The following is a 20,255-nucleotide window of genomic DNA, read 5'->3' on the forward strand; positions in this document are numbered from 1 at the left end:
GAAACCATCAATGGATCCCGAGATAGAGTAGTTTGAGCCACCGTGAGTCAACACATGACGTATAGTGTAATCAAGAACGAACTAAGCAAGACATAATAGCCTCAGGTAACTCTTTAGAAGAGCACCAACTCCAGACCTTCCACTTTGAGTATCATCTCAACTCCAACTGATGGTTATATACCTCGAGATCCATCTTCGCTAGGCACTATTCTTTGACTATTCCCATTGCTCTACCTTTGAGCATCTTTCTACACTCTTTCATTCATTTACAACGTTGATTCATTCACTTCAAAGCTCTCTTTCTTCTTTGTTTGTATTTTGTACTTTTGCGTTTATTATATTCTTGTCTGGTTCCTTGTGTTTTAGTCATGTTCATACATTTTGTATTTTCTCAGCGCAAGCCCTAGCATCACTTCATGCTCTTTCTGCAATAAGGGCACCTCTTGAAAAAAAGACATCATAGAGCCATGCAAAGCCTGTCACACCACTCATTGGAAAGCTTTGATTGCACATTCAAGGATATGTGGACAACGAAGAGTTCTTTATTGCTCCACTTGAGGGTTGTGATGTCTTGCTTAGTATGCCACAGTGCTATCGTATACATGCAATGATTGATTCACTACCAAAGAGATCACTATTCAACATAAGACAAGACCCAAACACTTGATGTAAAGTTTAAAGGGGAATTCATCCCTATTGTATCAACTACTACCATTTCCAAAGTCATGAAAAATCACCTTTCAATGTACTTGGTTTTTACTAAGGATAAGGTTGATAATGAAAATGTTGGAAACATGTCAAAGTTAGAGAATGATTGCATTTCATTTTTGAAAATGTAACCTGATTACTTCTCTCAATCACTTCCAAGGCAGCTACCATGAGAAAGACATAAAGATCATGGCATAGATCTAACCCCTAGAAGTAGCCTACCTAATAAGCCACCCTACAAGGTTTGTGCAGCCCAACAGGGGGAGATTATGAGCCAAGTGAATAAGCTGTTAGAAAAAAGGCCAATTCAGCCCAACTCTTCACCACTTTGTTCTCTACTGCTTTTGGTGTAGAAAAAGGATGGTTCATGGCATATGTGCATTGACCATCATGATTTGAATAAAATCACGATAAAGAACCGGTTTTCAATTTCTTAAATTAATGATGTTGTGGATAGATTGTAGGGGGCATCCATATTGATCTGTATAGATTTGAGAAGTGGGTATCATCAGATATGCATTAGACTAAAGGATGTACCTAAGATAACTTTCATGACATCTTTTGGGTTATATGAGTTTCTTGTGTCATGCCTTTTAGACTTGCAAATACTTTTGCCACTTTTAATTGGATAATGAATTGCATCTTCACGCCACAAAGGATTTATGGATAGTTTCTTTGATAACATAATTGTCTACTCAAAGATTGAGACAAAGCATAGAAAGCATTTGAATATTATGTTCAATGAGTTGCGTAAGCACCAATTGAACATTAATGACAAGAAATGTGAATTCTTTTTGCATGAAATCCATTTTTTGGGGTATATTGTATTAGCTAATGGTATTCGTATAGACCCTACAAAGGTTGAGGCAATACGCTCATAACCACCATTGAAGTATGTACATCAAATCCGTAGCTTCTTGGGTTTATGTTTCTACTACATGAAGTATGTACGCAAGTTCATTGAAATTGCATCTCCATTGTATGCTTTCCAAAAAAAAAAAAATCAAGCCCTTTAGATAGACAAAAGTGGAAATTTTAGCATTTGAAAAGTTAAAAGAAAAGATGACTCCAGATCCTGTGCTTGTGTTGCCTGATCTAAGGAATTCATTTGTGATTTAGTGTGATGCATGTGGAAACAGCATTGGGGCTATTTTAATATATCATGGCCGAGTTGTGGCTTATGAGAGCCGTCCTCTCCACCATGTAGAGAGGAATTTGTTGGTCTATGAGAAAGAGCTCTTGGCTATAATTCATGCATTGTCTACATGGAAACATTATTTGTTAGAAGCTGATTTTACAATGCAAACAGATCATCAGACATTGTGCTACATTTTGAAACAGGCAAAGGTGTCAGAGAAGTACATGAGATGGGCAAATTTTCTCTCTATGTTTCATTTTCAAATTGTACACATTGATGGTAAAAAGAATGTTGTTGCTGATGCACCGTCACGGAAGCCTCAAAGTTTAGGCGTTAGCAATGCAAACAGATCATCAGACATTGTGCTACATTTTGAAACAGGTAAAGGTGTCAGAGAAGTACATGAGATGGGCAAATTTTCTCTCTATGTTTCATTTTCAAATTGTACACATTGATGGTAAAAAGAATGTTGTTGCTGATGCACCGTCACGGAAGCCTCAAAGTTTAGGCGTTAGCATGATTTATCATACTGAGTTGGATGCCATGAAGGAGCAATATGCTGTTAATTCAGATTTTGCTAATGTTTATGATCAGCTTTGCAATGGCCAGAGATATGAGCACTTTGTGCTTAGAGATGGATTTCTAATGATGCATGGATGGGTGTGTATCACAAAGCAGTTGAGGCCTAGAGTGATCATTGAAAGGCATACTCCTTTGTATACAAAACATAGAGATATTGATGCCATAGTCAAAGTAGTGGAGCATTTCTTTTATTGGCCATCTTTGAGGCATGATATAGAGTAGTTTATCAGGAAATGCTTTGTATGTTAGAAAATAAAGCATGATAGACAAAAGATATCGGGTCTATTGCAACCATTGCCTATTCCAAATAGGCCTTGGTAGAGCATTGCTATGGACTTTATCTTTGAGCTTCCTAAGACACCTACAAGGAATGATGAGATATGAACTATCATTTGCAAGTTCAGAAAATAGACCCATTTTATTTCAATGAGAAAGCTTTCATTCAAAAAATCAAATCTACAACAAGGAGCTTCTACAAGGAAAGTCTATTTCTACTACAGCAGGTGCCTTTGTGCAAAAATTTGTTGAAATTTAGGTCAGAAAATTTTGCGCTTTTGCATATTTGGCCGACATTGGCACATGTACTGAATGCTCAGTCAGAAAGTGACTAAATTTTGCACATTGGACAGTAGTGATCAAGCATGGTACAGTTTTGTTAATTATAGCTTAGTGTTAATTGTACTTTCCAAAAATTTGCAAATTTCCAAGTCAATCCATCTTTGGTTATTGCTCTTGTGCCTTTTCAAAGAGTGACATTCATCATGGCCAATCAAAGACAAAGTGATGTATTCACTTATAGATCTAAAGAGGATAGATTGGATGGCAGTAACTATTCTTTGTGGTCCTTCATGATGAAGAATGTGCTCGTTGCTAAAAATCTTTGGGAGTATGTTAGTGGTAAAGAAGTCCCTCCTCGAGTTGTGGCTCCTGCAACTCCTCCCCAACGAGGACATGGTCAGAGGCTAGCTCCAGCTCAACCACTACCCCAAAGAACAACTACACAAAAGGCTTGGAACACTCAGGCACCCAAGCATAGTCACTTATTGCATTGGCAACTCAACGGTCCATAATCCCGCATATACAGTCTGCTACTTTTTCACGAGTAGCATGGTTTACACTTGAGCAAATGTTTGCTAGAAAAAATGTAAGACGCATTTCTTTCTTTAAAAATGAGCTTGAAAATGTGAAGATGGACGAAGGTGATACTATGCAAGATCATCTTAACAAAATTCACGACTTGCGTGAGTAGATGATGAATGTAGATAAGTATTATTCTAATTCACGGATGATCTCTACTACTTTGAATTCCTTGCCAACTTCTTATTTGGCCTTTCACGTGGCATTGAATCTCACAATGAAAATTTCTCTGCAGCCACTTACCTTTCTTCACTTCATTGGTTTGATGTTGGAAGAAGAACAAACAAGGAAGAATAGTGGGGTGGATATTGTAGCCTCAGAGCACGCTTTTATAGCAAGACAAAAGGGCAAGGGCAATCAATCTAGGAACGTTGCGCAGAGTTCTGGAAGTTCAGGTACTTCATAGACCAACAAGAAGCGGGGGGCACGCAAGACAAGAAGGAAAAGTATCATTATTGTGAAACGCTAGGTCACTATATCATAGAATACAAGAAAACCCATTGCCAAGGAGAAAAAGGAGTCTGGGATGTCTCTTTCCGATGCACCGTTTATTGTTGACCGTGACTACTGTTTTTACACTTGTAATTATGATTCTTCTTGGGCAAATAGAGCATTTAGCTCTACAGAGGATACTAGCACATTACATCCTGTAGGAATTTTTTTTACCTATGTTGTTGCAACTCCTGTTAGCAAATCTGTGCAATCTGCCAACAATGCATCTTATCTTGTTAGAGGTGTTGGGAAGATTGTCTTGTAAGCCATTCATGGCTCTACTCTCCGTTTGCAAGAGACATTATATGTGCCAAGAATAAAGAAGAATTTGTTGTCCATTTCTTCGTTAGCAAAACATGGAATGCAAGTCACATTTGATGATGACAAATGCACGGTCAAAGATAAAGAATTCTTGACTTTAGTACGTATTGGCACATTATGTCATGGACTCTATGAGTTAGATGCTCATTCGATTGATCAATCAATCTATTTAACATCCACTATTACTCCTGCTATATCATAGGTAGAGTTATGGGCTCGCATGGAGCATGTTAACTATGGCAATTTGATGCTTATGCAACGTACATAGATGTTAGATGGTTTACCTCCCTTGGAGAGAGCTCCTCAGCATAATTGTGAGGGATGTATTTTGGAAAAAATACATCGGTTCTCTTTTCCTCATGATATTTTTTTTAAGGCAATGGCCAGGTTGCAGAGTGTGCATTCAGATGTATGTGGACCCATGCAGACAAAATCATTGGGTGGATGCTATTATTTCGTCACCTTCGTTAATGACGTTACTTACTTTTGTTGGGTCTATTCATTGGTGAAAAAGTCAGAAGTATATGATACATTTTTAGCTTTTATTACACTTTTGGAAAATCAATCTAGCCATCAAATTAAGATTCTTCGTTTGGACTGTGGGGGGGAATACATATCTTCTTTGCTAAATAATTTTTTGAAGCAAAAAGGCATTGCACATCAATATACTACTACATATACTCCACAACAAAATGGGTTTGCAGAAAGGAAGAATCGGTCACCCATGGAGATGGCCAGATATATACTGAAAGCTAAAAACTTGCCATGTGGTTTTTGGATGGAAGCAGTTATGTGTGCTTGTCATGTTTTAAATAGGTACCCTACTAAGGCATTGAAAAATGTCACGCATTTTGAGGCTTGGAACAACCTTAAACCTTTAGTTGGTCACTTTCATACTTTTGGGTGCCTTGCGTATACTCATATTTCCAAAGTATTGACAAAATAAGTTGGACAATAAGGATGTCAAGTGCATATTTATGGGGTACAACAATGAAAGAAAAGGGTACAGATTATATGATCCTATTTCCAAGAAAGTCTTTGTCGATAGGGATGTGATTTCTTATGAAAAATCAGAACTATCTCTTGCTGGTTTTGACACATATCAAGTTGCAAATGATGTGTTTGAAGGGTTGCTGTGTATCTATTCTAGTGATACAGCTGGAGGTTTATTAAATGGACAAAATGTCAACCAGCTGCTCCATTAAACAATGCAGAAATTCAACCTATGGCTGATCTGAATATTCAGCAAGATGCTGAACTTGAGGTTCATCAAGAGCATGTACATAACCACGAGGCTAGACAAATGCCTAGATGGTACTTGCAAACTTTTAAAGATAGTCATTTGGATGCTCCTCTTGCTGGTCGTACTCAAAGACAAGCATACCCGCATGATCATGCTAATACAATGGAGTCTGTTATAGCAGCAAATACACTTGATGATGAGGAGCCTGATTCTTTTGAGGATGCACAATGGAGGGTGCATTGGATGGCAACAATGCAAGCTGAATTTGACTCTATCATGAAGAATCAAACATGGGATTTAGTTACACTCCTTGTTCGCAAGAAAGCCATTGGTACTAAATGGGTCTATAAGCTGAAAAGAAAAGTGGATGGATCCATTGATAAGTATAAATCCGGGCTTGTGGCAAAAGACTATGTGCAAAAGAAGGGCAATGATGTTGCCCGTGTATGTATATATTTACAAATGTGAGCACACCCTTGCGGATGTAAGTGTACCATACCCTAAGTATAAATACATTCTTTTATTATTTATGTATACCACACTGGTACACACCCATCTCTCAACTCTCCACTCTCTGCACTGCACTGCTGAATACACCTCGATTGGCATGCACACTACCTAACTTCTTCCTCTCGCGCCCTTCAAATTGGTATCAAAGCTTCAACAAGAGTGTGCACGCTTCCCGAGGATTGTACACATCTATCTCTAAATGTGAGTGTGAGCTGACATGCAGTCATGATCAATCGGTGGTCAATTTCACCAGCAAGGGTGAGGCAACAAGCAGACATGACCAGTCGGTGGTCAATTTCTATCCAAGCAACAACATTTGCAATGAGACACAATCATGACCAGGTAGGCGACAACAAGCGACACCAAGAACAAGCTATCGGCACCAGACGCAAGTCAAACAGGCCAACGGTAGCAGTGGCGCAATTCTAGCGGTCAATGGGCGACAGCATCGACAACATGCACGCAATCGACAAATCAACAGTTGGTGGGCCATTCAACATTTTTTTAAACTTTTTTGACATTTTTTAATTCCTCTTAACAAGCAAGCCCCATGCTCACTGACGAGGGTTTGCATACGCAAGCACAATACTTAGATCTGCGAAAATTTATGCTTGAAAATTTGGAGCTTTTCCCAAATTTGATTCTGTTCATGCAAAACAATGGCATCTAACCCAAAAATCGCAAACAATGTGCGCATTTGCTTCAAACATTTGGGGCTTTTCTTTTACAAGTGAAATTTTGCTCAACTGAGCCAATTTCACTGTGATTTGTGCACATTTGAACCCCGAAATTTGGGGATTTTGCAGAATTTGTGAAATTTCTGCAGCATTTGTCCATATTTGACACTCGGGATGATGAATTAATGCAATTGGGACAGATTTATTGCAAAAATTTTGGGGCTTTTCGCATCAGTGATGCATTTTGAGCTGATTTGTGCTTTGACAGTGAAATTACAGCAGATTCACTGCTGAGTGGGAGAAATTTGGACTTGGGATATAGTAAATGTTGTAAAAGGGCAGCTTCTCTTGGTACATGTATTGTTGAATGCTCATTATGCAATGAAACAGTGGTACATATAGCACTTGGGTTATTGCATTTGGGCATTACGGTGATGTATTATTGAAGTGGGAGCTGTCATTTATGCATATGTATCAAAATTGATTCGTGTATATGTTGTAATCAGCTCTTGGGACTGAAATTGCAGCAAATATCTGCTTCTTGGACACCTTTTAAAGTAGAAGTGTGCGTACTTATTATATTCAGAAACCTTACCATTGGCTAAAAGTCTTCAACATTTTATTGCAATCTCTTAGTGCTGAAGATGGTTGGCAATGCATCTACGTCTGAGACAAAGAATCTTTTTGAGATTCATAAATTTGATGGCAATGGCTTTGATATTTGGAAAGATCTTATGCAAGGTATACTTTTTATGAAGGATTGTGATAATGCTTTGGTAGAACATAAGCCTATTACTTTGCCAGATGAAGATTGGGCTAAAATGAATAAGAAGGCCATTACTTACATTAAAATGGCTGTCACAGATGATACCTTGGTTGATATCAAGGGACTTACCACTGCTTATGCAATTTGGAAGAAACTCAAGGCTACATATGAGAATATAACTCCTGTCAATCAGATCCATCTCATGCAAAAGTTAGTCAACATGAAGCTTGATAAGTCTAAGCCCACCTCAAAGCATTTAAATGCTTTCACTAGTATTTTGAGTCACTTATAGGATGCAGGCTTGCCGGCTTTTGATCCTAAGCTGAGGGCTATTTTCTTGCTCATGACTTGGCCAGATTCATGGGAAGCACTGGTTGTGTCATTGAGCAACAACGCCAACTTGACATTTAATGGCGTTGCCTGGTTCTATTCTCAATGAGAAGATTAAATGCAAGGCAAGTGGGGAAAACAATGGATTAGCCTACAATGTAAGAGGACGAACTGAAAAGAGGTCAAATGCTGCAAATAAGAAAAAAAATCGCAGCAAAAGCAAGAAAAAGCAGCAAGATGTCACTTGCTATCAGTGTGGACGCAAAGGGCATAAAATCCCGATTGCAAGTACTATAAAAGGAAGTAAGAACGCAAGAAGCAGGCTAATGCAAAAGATAAAAGAACAAGAAGGATGGCAACTCTATCCCTAAAGCAACAAAAAAGGCAAATGTGATATCTAATGTTGTTATTGAGGAGATAGAAGAAAATAAAGATGTTGATTTGCTAGTTGCATCTTCAGATCCACATGCTATAACAATGGGAGACATGTATATTACTAAAAGGAATGTGATAGATGCCTTGTTGTCTGCTCATGATGGTTTGTCACAATCATGGATTGTTGACAGTGGTGCTTCATTTCATGTAGCTCCATCCTTGGTGTGTTTTTCTTATTATGCAAAAGGTAACCTTAGGAAATTTTACCTAGGAAAAAACCATACATGTGATATTGAAGAAATGGGCACCATACACCTAGCTCTTAAAAATGGCGAAGAATTGATTCTTCATGATGTTCGGTATGTACTTGGCATTAAGAAGAGCTTGCTCTCTATTGGGCAGCTTAACAACAGGGGTTCACCACCATCTTTGGTGGTGGAATGTGGAAGATATAAAAAGAATCCATGCTAGCAATGGTGTGGCTAAGCGAATGAATCGCACTTTATGTGAGAAGATTCACTGTATGCTATCCACAGCTAATCTCCCGCAATCATTTTGGGGAGAGGCACTTAAAACTGTGGTGCATATTTACAACCGATCTCCACATCGTGCACTTGAAAGTGGCATCCCTGAAGAGGTTTGGTCTAGCAAACCTGCTTGTATGACCACTTAAGGGTCTTTGGCTGCAAATGCTATGTACATGTATCCGTTGATAGCAGAACCAAACTTGACATGAAATCCCACAGAGGGATCTTCATGGGTTATGGAGATGAAGGTGAAATGGGCTATAGAGTTTGGGTTCCAAGCATAAAAAAGGTGCTATGCAGCCGAGATGTGGTATTTAATGAGTCAAAGCTGCTGAAAAATGCCACATCTAGTGATTTGGACAAAAAGAAAGTAAAATTTCAACATGATCAACCACTTGAACAGCCATCAACCACTGAAAATTCAACTCCATTTGATGCTAGTTATGATAATCAACATATCATCATTGAGCCATATGAAAATGAGTAGCAAAAGAATGCTGAAAATCAGCTCGGGCAACAAAATCAGCATGCTGAAAATGAATTACAGCAGCTTGAAAATGTATTACAACAACTTGAAAATGCAGTTCAACAACCAAATAATGAGGTCATTGACATTCCTTTGGATGTGGATCCATTGCCCGATAACACAGATCATTGGGTAAGAAGGTCTACACATGTTAAGAGACCTATACAGAGATTTGATCCCTCTTTGGACTGCATTTTACTCACACATGAAGGTGAGCTTCTCATATATAAAGAGGCATTATCATGTTGAGTTAAAGAAAAAGTAGGCACTAGCTATGCAAAAAGAAATGAAATCTTTGTATCAGAATGATACTTGGGATTTGGTTCCATTACCCAAAGATAGGAAAGCTATTCCTAACAAATGGGTCTTATAAAATCAAGTGTGTGGATGGCAAACCCAAATACAAAGCCAGGCTTGTGGCTAAGGGTTATACACAGAAAGAGGGGATTGACTTTCAGGAAGTCTTTTCACTTGCCCTTACACTACTCCTGTGTATATATCTATTTACGCATATGAACACACTCTTACGGGTGTAAGTGTACCATACCCTACGTATAAATACATTCTTTTATTCCTTGTGTGTACCACACTGGTACACACCCATCTCTTGACTCTCCACTCTCTTTGCACTGCACTGCTGAATACACCTCAATTGACGCGCACACTACTTGAGTTCTTCCTCTCGCACCCTTCAATTGATTATGAGGAGACATTTGCTCCTACATCCCGCATGACAACCATTAGATGTATGGTTGCTTTGGCTGCCCGTTATGGTTGGATTGTACACCAACTTGACATTAAAACTACATTTTTACATGGGGAACTTCAACAAGAAGTGTATATTCAATAGTCCATGGGTTTTGTAGTTGAAGGATCTGAACACTTCATATGCAAGTTGAAAAAGGCTTTGTATGGTTTGAAGCAAGTTCCACGAGCTTGGTATGGAAAAATTGATGCCTTTTTACTCAACCAAGGGTTTCTTAACAGCCCATCAAAGTCTACTCTTTACATATGCAAAGAGGGGGGATCTTTGCTAGTCATTTGTCTTTATGTGGATGATCTTCTACTCACAAGAACACGTGCTAATCAAATTTCAACATTCAAGAAAAATTTATAGCAAACTTTTGAAGTGTCTAATTTGAAACCTTTGTGCATTACTACTTGGGCATTCAGTTTATTCATGATGCTAGAGGCACTGGATTGTCATAGTCCAAATATATTGGTAAACTCCTTAAGAGATTTGGCTCTGGATTGCAAGCCAATTAGCACACAAATGGAAACTAGACTCAAGCTTTCTTTGCATAATGATAGTGTTCTGTTTGACATTCATACATATGCTCTAGCAGTTGGATACCTCAGTTATTTATGCAACACAAGGCCACATATTTGATTTGCAATTTCAGCCCTAAGCAATTATATGCACAGCCCATGCATGTCACATTGGCAAGCTATGAAGCATGTTTTTCGCTACTTGCAGGGCATCGAGACTCCTGGATTGCTTTATGGCAAGGGGGTTATGCCAAAGGGGAGCCAATGCAATTACATGCTTATAGTGATTCCAATTGGACTGGTAATTTTGATTCACGTCACTCTACAATTGAAAATTGTTTCTTTCTTTGCTCATCTTGCATTTCTTGGCTTAGGAAGAAGCAATCCACTGCTACCACATCGTCTTGTGAAGCTAAATAAAGGCAGCTTCCACTACTACAGCTGAGTGTGTATGGCTGAGATGTTTGTTGGCTGATCTTGATATATCTGTCACGGAGCATACTCCTTTGTTTACTGATAGTGAGAGTGCCATTGTAGTGGCATGGAGCTCAGTGTTTCATGCATGTACGAAACACATAGAGATACATTATCACTTTGTCAAAGAGAGGCTACATGCAAGGGATATCAACCTTATCTATTGTCCTACCAACAACAATGTGGCAAACATCTTCACCAAAGCTCTTCCTCACAACAAATTTGAAGCATTTTGCAATGCTTTAAATTTGATCTCCTTTGGTGGATGATCCTTGTATGCTTATCACCTTTCACTTCAGGGGGGGTTGTTGGTTTGACTCATGCCTACACTCACATGGGAGTGTCGGTGATCCGCAATAGGACACTGGAGCACTTTTTACTCTTCGTAAGAGAGGTTTTTTTCCCCAATTACATTATTCTCTATTTGTGTGTTTATGTTACATAATTCGGTCACTTACCATACTTTCATGTGTGAACGCATCTTAAGGCACTTACACAACCCTAAGGTCTAAGGGTTGTACTTTTGTACTTTCACTTACACACTTGAGACTAATCGTGGGTCGAGCCGTGTCTACACGCACACACTCTCTCTCTCTACTATTCACACTATGTACTGAGCTTGGAGCTGCCACCTCCATCTTCAACATTCTTGAGCAGATTTTTCAAGGTATCCAGCTCATCATAAGCGCTCCCAACAATCAACATATCATCAACATAAAGTACCAAAATCATAAGGTTGCCATCATGAGCCTTCTTCATGTATAGATACGAATCCATATCACTACAAATGTATCCCTAGAAATGCATGAAAGCATTAAACTTGTGGTACCATTCCCTAGATACCTACGTAAGGCCAGGATGGCTCTTTCTTAACTTGCATACTAGGTGTTCCCTACCTTTTTCCTCAAATCCCTTAGGCTACTACACATAAATCTCATCATGCAAGTCCCCATGTAAGAAAGTTGTCTTAATATCCATCTGATAGAGGTTTAGATTGAGTTGTACAACCAAAGCCAAAACCAAGTATAGGGTACTCATCTTTACAACAACAAAGAAGACTTCATCGAAATCAACACTATGATCTTGCTAAAAACCCTTAGCAACCAATTGGGCCTTATAGGCTGGCTTGGGACATCCAGGGCTACTCTTCGACTTGTACACCTACTTGTATGGCAAAGCACGTTTTCCACTAGGCAAAGAAATCAAATTCCACATATGATTTTTCTGCAATGAGATATACTCTGACCGCATGGCCCTCTCCCAAGAGTCACTATCACCTTTGCGTATGGCCTCATCATAGGTAAGAGGCTCACCAACATCCATCACTATAATATAATTCATAGAGGGCGCAAATCGATCAAGATGACGTCTATCTCTAGTAGACTGCCACAAAATAGACTGTGGGGCATATACCTCCTAACGAACATCATGGTCTTGACCACTACAGCATCAGCTATTACAAGCTGTCTAGCTGACTGTATAGTAACAAGAGGCTCCTCATGAAAGATTACCTTGCGTACCACAACGACTTACTTAGGTTACTTGTGCATTTTCTCCTCATTGAAAACAATATCATGGCTACAGATGACCTTCCGAGCCTGTGGATCCCATAGGTGATAGCCCATCTCACCTGCATTCCCATAACCAAGAAAAATGCATTTCACAGACTTCCCTTGGGAACATGGCAGAAATCCTTACAACCAAAGACAAGCAAGTGAGCATATGATGGAGGTTTTCCAAACCATACCTCCTCTGCAACCTGATAGTCAAGAGCAGTGCATGGGGATCAATTAATCAAATGTACAGCAGTACTACTAATTGCCTCAGTCCTAAAGTGCTGCAGTAAGTCTGTTTGCCTAAGCATACTATGTACTCACTCTTAAATTATCCTATTCATGCACTCAGTCATACCGTTCTGAGATGGGATGTACGGGGCTATCAATTGACACTTAATATCCCTCTCATCACAAAACTGTTCAAAAGACTTTAGAGACATAATCTTCCCCATTGTTAGAACGTAGACATTTTAGTCTATACTCAAACTAGTTCTCAACAAAAGCAAGCCAATGCTCAAATGTAGCCAAGACTTCTGATTTCTACTTTATGGGGTATGCTAAACCTTATGCGAGTTATCATCAATGAAAGTAACAAAATACTTTGCGCCACCTAAAGACTTGTACGGCATAGGTCTACAAACATCAGAATGAACAAGAGCAAAATACTCACCCATATGCGTAATGCCAGACTTCTTATGTGAATTACGAGTCTGCCTGCCATAAAGACAATGATCACAAGAATCAAAACATTTATAGTCAAGAGACTAAAGATACTACAAACAAGTTAAGCATTTTCATTCCCTTTAATAACATGTGCCCAAGGCAACAATGCCATAATGATACATGTCATACTACAACCACTGTTAAAACATGGTTGATCGACCCAAATACAAGAGGTAAAGAGTGCCAAACTTGGCACCTCGTACCAAGACAAGATTCCCATGGGTAAGTTTCCATAAGAAATCACCAAAAGAGACAGTAGAACCTATATCATCCAACTATCCAGCTAAAAGTAGGCTTTTAGTCAAAGCGGGAATATGGCATACATCATGCAAAGTAAACATACTGTCTGAAGAAAACTGCAGTTGGATATCTCCAATACCAACAATATCCAATGCCAAGTCATTACCCACTCTGACAAATCCTGTCATACTATAATAGGAGTGCAACTACTCTCGATGAGGGATGGCATGAAATGAAGCCCTTAAATCAAGTAACCAACACTAAGCATAGGTAGACGAGGCATCGCTCAACTGCAAAACATCAAGAGAAGAAGCTATAAGTATATAGTCATCATCAGAATCAGTATAACAACATTAATCTCTTCAATCTTGACACTGAACTTGCTAGGGACAATGTTGTGATCATCATTCTTTTCCTGCACTTTATTCTTTCCCTTTTTCTTATACATGTCATCACACATTTTATGGGATTGTGACCGAATATGACTACTTCCCACAATAGTAATAAGTCAATACAGATTTATGACTACGGGACTTATTGCGAGCTGTCCACATGACTGAGAACGAAACTTCTCAGAGTCTCTTCCATGATGGTCATTACCGCTCATACCATTATCGCCTCTAATTGTCCAAGCATGAGGGGTGTGGGAAGCATCGACATTCTTTCTATTAACCTCTTCATTCAAGAGAACATCCTCTACATCCCACAATTTTAGCCCATCAGTAGACATATTTGCACACAATATAGCAATACGAAATGTGTCCCATGACTCACGCAATGTAACCAATAAGAACAAGGGAGAAAGATTGTCCTTAAATTCAATTCCTTCCAAAGAGAAATGGCTGAAAATAGAATGAAACGCATTCAAGTGAGTAGACATGGAAGTCCCCTCCATACGAAGGTCCATGAGTTGCTTAATGAATACATTTGAGAAGCACGCTCTGCTTATCACAAACAGTGCAAATCTTATTCCATAATTGCCAAGCGATCTACCTATCAAAGACAACATCATAGTAAACCTTCTTAGAGAGCGACAAAATAATTATAGATTTATATAACTCATCCACTTCAGCCCAATCCTCTACATCAAAGCGTTTAAGCTTCACACCCTCATGTCTCAATGGCTTAATCTGCCATTTTTGCACTAAAACTTGCCAGATTCTTACCTTTTAATAGCTATAATTTGTGCCATCCAACTTCTCAATGTTAAAGATAGCACTATCATTTGACCCACCAGCCATAATGCAAGAGATAAAAGCACAATCCAAGATAAACAAGATGCTAAAAATGATAACAAAACAGCCCCAAAATCATAGCCAAGAGCAAGAGAATCGGCCAGAAGGATGAGTTGTCCACTAACTGTAATCAAGTAACTATCAAATCCAAGTGGCTCTCCTTAGATAGAATGTGTAAAACTGAAATGATAGACTGCTGCAATAAACTGCAGCAATACACCAACAACCAGGTGTGAGCAACCAAGAAAGAAAAACTAAGAACAACCAGCATTGAAGGCTGTCACAACTATAGTATGTCAGTAACCATACATGCGGTAGGCATAGACATCATGCACATAGAAAATTTCAAGGTAAAGAGAGGAGAGCTGCCAAGTGCGTAACCCACTGAGCAAAGCTCAATACATAACCCAGAAGCATATAAATATCATTAACAATACACTGACAGACATAGTGTCAAGTCCAAAGTAAGTGATCAAACCAGCCCACTGCTGGATATTTACATCCAATACATATCAAGAAAGCATGTACATGAAGTAAGTGTTTCAAGGTCTCGGTGGAAGTAAGCTCAAGCTCAACTGTATAAATGCAAAGTATACATGCCACAGGCATAGACATCATGCACATAAGAGATCTCAAGGTAAAGAGAGGAAAGGTATTAAATGCATAACCCACTCAGCAAAGCTCAATACATAACCCAGAAGCGTATAAATATGACTCACATCACACTAATAGACATAAGTGCCAAGTCCAAAGTAAGTGATCAAATCAGCCCACTGTAGGGTAACTGCATCGAATACATATCAAGAGAGCATGTACATGAAGTGTCCCACGGTCTTGGTGAAAGTAAGCTCAAGCCTAATTGCATAAATTCAAAGCTCTATGTAACATCCAAAGTAGCACAAGTAACTCCCACTAGAACAAATTCGAATGTCAAATAAGTAATGTAAACTCAAAACATCAAGTATATGACATCCAAGAATCCAAGACACATGAAGCATAAGGCGAGTATATAAAAACCATTGGATTTTTCAAGCATGTAACTACATAAACCACTGAAGTAACCAAGGTATGTAACCACAATCAAGATCCATGTAATGGAGCCCAAATCTTAACTCAAAAGCATGCCATAACAAATCGGGAAGTATACATAACAACCAAAGTAACGATTGAAACCAGCCTTTCTCCTTGGATAGAGTGGTAAATAACCTAATTAAATACTAATTACAGCAAGCATTAAAATCACATAAACTGAAAATGTACACTTTACCACTTTAGTCTTGGACATTGGACACCCTGCTAGGCCCAAAATTGGTGTCCCTTGCAGTATTTCTTTATCTTATATTGCAAATGGAAGGAGTACAAATGAGATTCTCTGATCTTCTCTACTATTCCAAGTACCTCTTGTTGTCAAAACTAACCAATAAGCCTCCAAACCAATTTTTCCCTTGGTTTACTTGGGGATTGGCTTTCACCCTGCTGCTTGAAAAACAAATTCAATCCCAAATCTGATATTTGAGATTGGTGGGTCTCTTGAATCTCTCTAAAATTCCTTAATTTTAACCACTAGAATTCAAGTCCTAGACCCTCAATTCTAAGCACACATCCCCAGGTGGGTATCAAAACCCTAATTTCTACTATAAATTAGGATTTACGCAGAGATTGACTAAAATCTCTTTCTCTGATGGCTCGAACTACTTGAAAATACTGAGATAACTCGAGAGATAATTAGGGAATGAGAAAAAATGTTGTAGAGAGAGAAATTTCAAAGTTTTATCACAAGAAATGCTAAAAAACTACTACTGTCTGTCCCATGGAAATTGTCATCTACAGCTTAGAACCACCAAAATGACTGTTGCCTCTTCCTGTATGCTATCACCTGTACTAGAAGGACCTTGGGCTACTATCACCTACTCCTGGAAAGCTCCAAATTACTATCACTTATTGTAGAACTAGTTTATGGTGGCCGCAAATCACATCAGCCGCAATGTAATTGTTGATGTTTTCTTTGTCCTTTTGCTTGACGTTCTTAAATTGCCCTATGAGATAAATTAGAGTGCCCAACCTCAGAATCTCATAATGAAGAGACTCTTGAGATTGTTGAAGTTATGCTCCGTGACATCTAGGCTTGTGCACCACATTCTTTCTTTAACGCTTACACATGGGTTGAAATCTTGGGAGCATTGAGTGAGAGTAGTGAGGTCATTGGTCTCCTAGTTGTTGCATTCCAAGCTATAGACTAGTTGTTGTATTCCAAGTAGATTCTTGAAACAAACGAATTTTCTTTACCAAGTGATTTCGCAAAGATATTTGCTACATGGTCTTTTGTCTTCACATGAAGTAGATCAATCTATTCTACAAGTATCATTTCTTTGATGATACCCAAATGAGCCGCATCTCACTACTCTCTAACAGCCTCCTCTCTCATAATGGCTGAAATAGACTCCACTAGCCCCTAAAGAAGTTTTTTTCACTTGCATGGGCAAGTTTTGCAAGCGATAGCCCTCTAATTCCATTTTTCAACATTTTCAGCTTATCATTAGTTCTAAAAATTAATTTAATAATTATTCTAGTGCTCCAAAAATTAATTTCACCAGCCAATAATTAAATTGGCTAGGTCAATTTGTATTCCAAGAATCTCTGAGCAATTATTAGCCCTTAGACTAGCATTAATTAACTAATTAATGTCTACTCTCTAATGTCACCATTGACATCAGTGGCCAATAAATTTATCTAGACCAAAATCTAACATCGAGTACCACCTAGTACCTGTCAAGTATAACTTTTTGCAACTTTTACCTTTGGCACCACAACTGATATCTCGGGATCGTAGATCCCATACTATAAAATAATTGACTCACATCTCACATGTGTAAATGGCATTAGCACATTTGATTAAATTTTAATCAAATACTAAGCAAAGCAATAAAGTTTCATATCCATGTGAGAGAGGCACATTCACTAAGTATCCCATAAAGCATCAATGATCATTATAGTACTGAAATGACAATGAAATCTGAGCTATTTCAAGCTCAAATCAGTCCCAAAATCATAATCATACCATTCAGGCACCAAAATATCATCCCTAAAGCATCAAACATGTATTATGGAATTTATTGTCTGTTGTCCAAACCAAAACTATTCTGTTCTAAGTGAAACAAAGAATAGAAAATTACATAAAATTAACTCTATGAGTGCCCAAATATGTAGCTCTTGTCGCACTCTTTGTTTCTAGCTATAGAACGCCTAAATCCAATATTATATACAAACCTTATGGCCAAAATATGACAATGCTATCAAGTTGCCATAACTGTCCACGACTTCTATAGCATGCTCTATATTCACTTAAAATAGATAAAATGACTAATCCACAACTCAATAAGCACTCAACAAGGCTCAACTAAGCATAAAAACATTGAAGTGTATGTTTGGTTTATCAAATGCAGTAAATGCAAAATTTGTATACTGTATGCAAACTAGGAAGAAAGAGAAAGATGGAAAGAAAGAATGACTTGCCAAGGTAGGACAACAGGTTGCTCCAACACGTGATCAAAAAGTCATGAGAAATGGAATGCTAGTTCTAGAGGATCCAAACTGGGGCCCTATTTTGGAAATACCACTAACAAGGGTTCACTTTTGCACATTGCATTGTTTGGTTAGAATAATTGAGAAGCTAATATATAAATATATATGCTTTGTATACAAGATGCAGCCTATGTCAAAAGCTGATGCTACATACAAGAAGGTAGAACAAGTTCTCTCTGAAGTTGGATTGCACGAAAAGCTCCTGAACAAGCGCAGAAAAAGCTAGAACAAGCCAAACGAATGAAAAACTCAATGCATACCTCAAGAGGAAGAAACAATGGCTACCATGAAACCTTTCAAGTTGCACTGAAGCTTTGAATCTGGGCGGCTAAAGCAAAGAATAAAGAAGCTCCTCGAATGGTTGTGGCTCTGATACCAATTGAAAGGTAGAGTCTGAGTGAAAGCACACAAGCGGAAGTAAAAGCTATAGGGGATAGAGTAAGAGAGCAAGAGAGACACACCATATATGGAAACTCCAATAGTCACAATATGTGAGCGGCCTTGCCTTATTCAAATGTCACTGAAAGCATTGAAAGAATAAAGAATGAAGTGACAATAATGAGCGCCCACCACCTACAATGTACAAGTGTGCAGGTACTATCAGTGTAATGAATACACACGCAGTTAGACACAGGCGCCTTAACCCCCAACAAGCGCTCAAGCATTTTAGCAAAGAGAAGAGATGGCTTATCATTTTCAGCCATAAGCATTCTTGAGGGCTGGGGTATCTTGACCAATAGATTACACTGCTATTTTAGTTCAGCAAAGAGAACATAGGGTTGTTTTTATATAATCCAAAGAGCAGAGGACCGATTACTTTCAACCAATAGAGTTGAGTGCTGTGTATATACATCAATAGAGTTGAGTTGTTCAAAGGAATAGAGAGAAGCCAAGGTTGACACTAAGTACAAGACTATGGACAAGAAGATGAAGTCGGTTATAGGACCACTTCCACCTAATAGCGATGCGCAGGTAAAGAGGACTGCTAAGCAGCTGACTTTAAGAGACTTTGAGAATATTGGCCTTAAGTTTTCAGTTGAGACCTTGAAAAAATCGAAGATCGGGAATAGAAAGTTCTTGATTTTTTATTCCGATGGCAAAATGATTGTGTGCATGATACTTTGGAAAATGTGTCTATGGCCTTTCAATCCAAGTGGATTACACTATGTGGCCCATCCAGAGGATGTGTACGTTTAGAGGGTGTGGATGCCATGAGGCTATAAGTTCAATGAAGAAAAAACAAGGGAAAATATTCATACAAGTATTTTTAATATATGCTTATGGGATACTTAAATAGGATCTTTACAAGATTTTCAAGGAGAAGAACTGATCTATTAAAATAGTCTAAATATCCATTATTAAGTTCTAATAACTTGATCAAAAATTTGGATGGATTAGAATAGATGCAATGACTTATATTAAGTGGTACAAGTCATCCAAATCCAAAATGTAAAAAAGTGATGCATTTTACGAAAATTGGAATTTTCAGCTATTTTAAGAAGATTTTCACAATTCTACCTACATTGGATTACAAATTAGCATTATTTCAATCGTTTTGAGTACCTCGATTACCATATTTAAAGTTCATATGACATAATTATGACCAAAACAAGTTACAACCACACTCAGGGCCTGTACAAAAACGAAAACAAGGAAAAGCAAAAAGCAAGGCATAAAAGGCAAAAGTCTATGCATTTAGCATGAAAAGCAAGGCAATGGACTTCTATATAAGATACATACTTTGATTTATGAAGGCCTCAGCAATCTGAGATCTAAAGATATCTTAAGTCTTTGATACAAGTACGCAAGCTTGAGTACCAAACGGGCACCTTAGCCCAAAAGGC

General features: G+C 38.4%; 1 protein-coding gene across 2 annotated transcripts in view; it reads right to left on the reverse strand.

The window, feature by feature from the left end:
* The window catches only part of LOC148026748 (uncharacterized), a 110,432-nt gene that overhangs the window by 67,373 nt on the left and 22,804 nt on the right, over window positions 1–20,255 (reverse strand). The window contains exon 2 of one of the 2 annotated variants that reach the window (XM_087691245.1): window positions 13,302–13,345. The exons of the other annotated variant lie outside the window; for it this stretch is intronic. The gene's annotated coding sequence lies outside the window, so the exon portion shown is untranslated. The remainder of the gene's footprint in view (window positions 1–13,301; window positions 13,346–20,255) is intronic. 2 annotated transcript variants of the gene reach the window in all.

This window comes from Lygodium microphyllum, chromosome 13 (genome assembly GCF_053477565.2).
Source record: "Lygodium microphyllum isolate KBCC chromosome 13, Lygodium_microphyllum_v1.1.10, whole genome shotgun sequence".
NCBI lineage: Eukaryota > Viridiplantae > Streptophyta > Polypodiopsida > Schizaeales > Lygodiaceae > Lygodium > Lygodium microphyllum.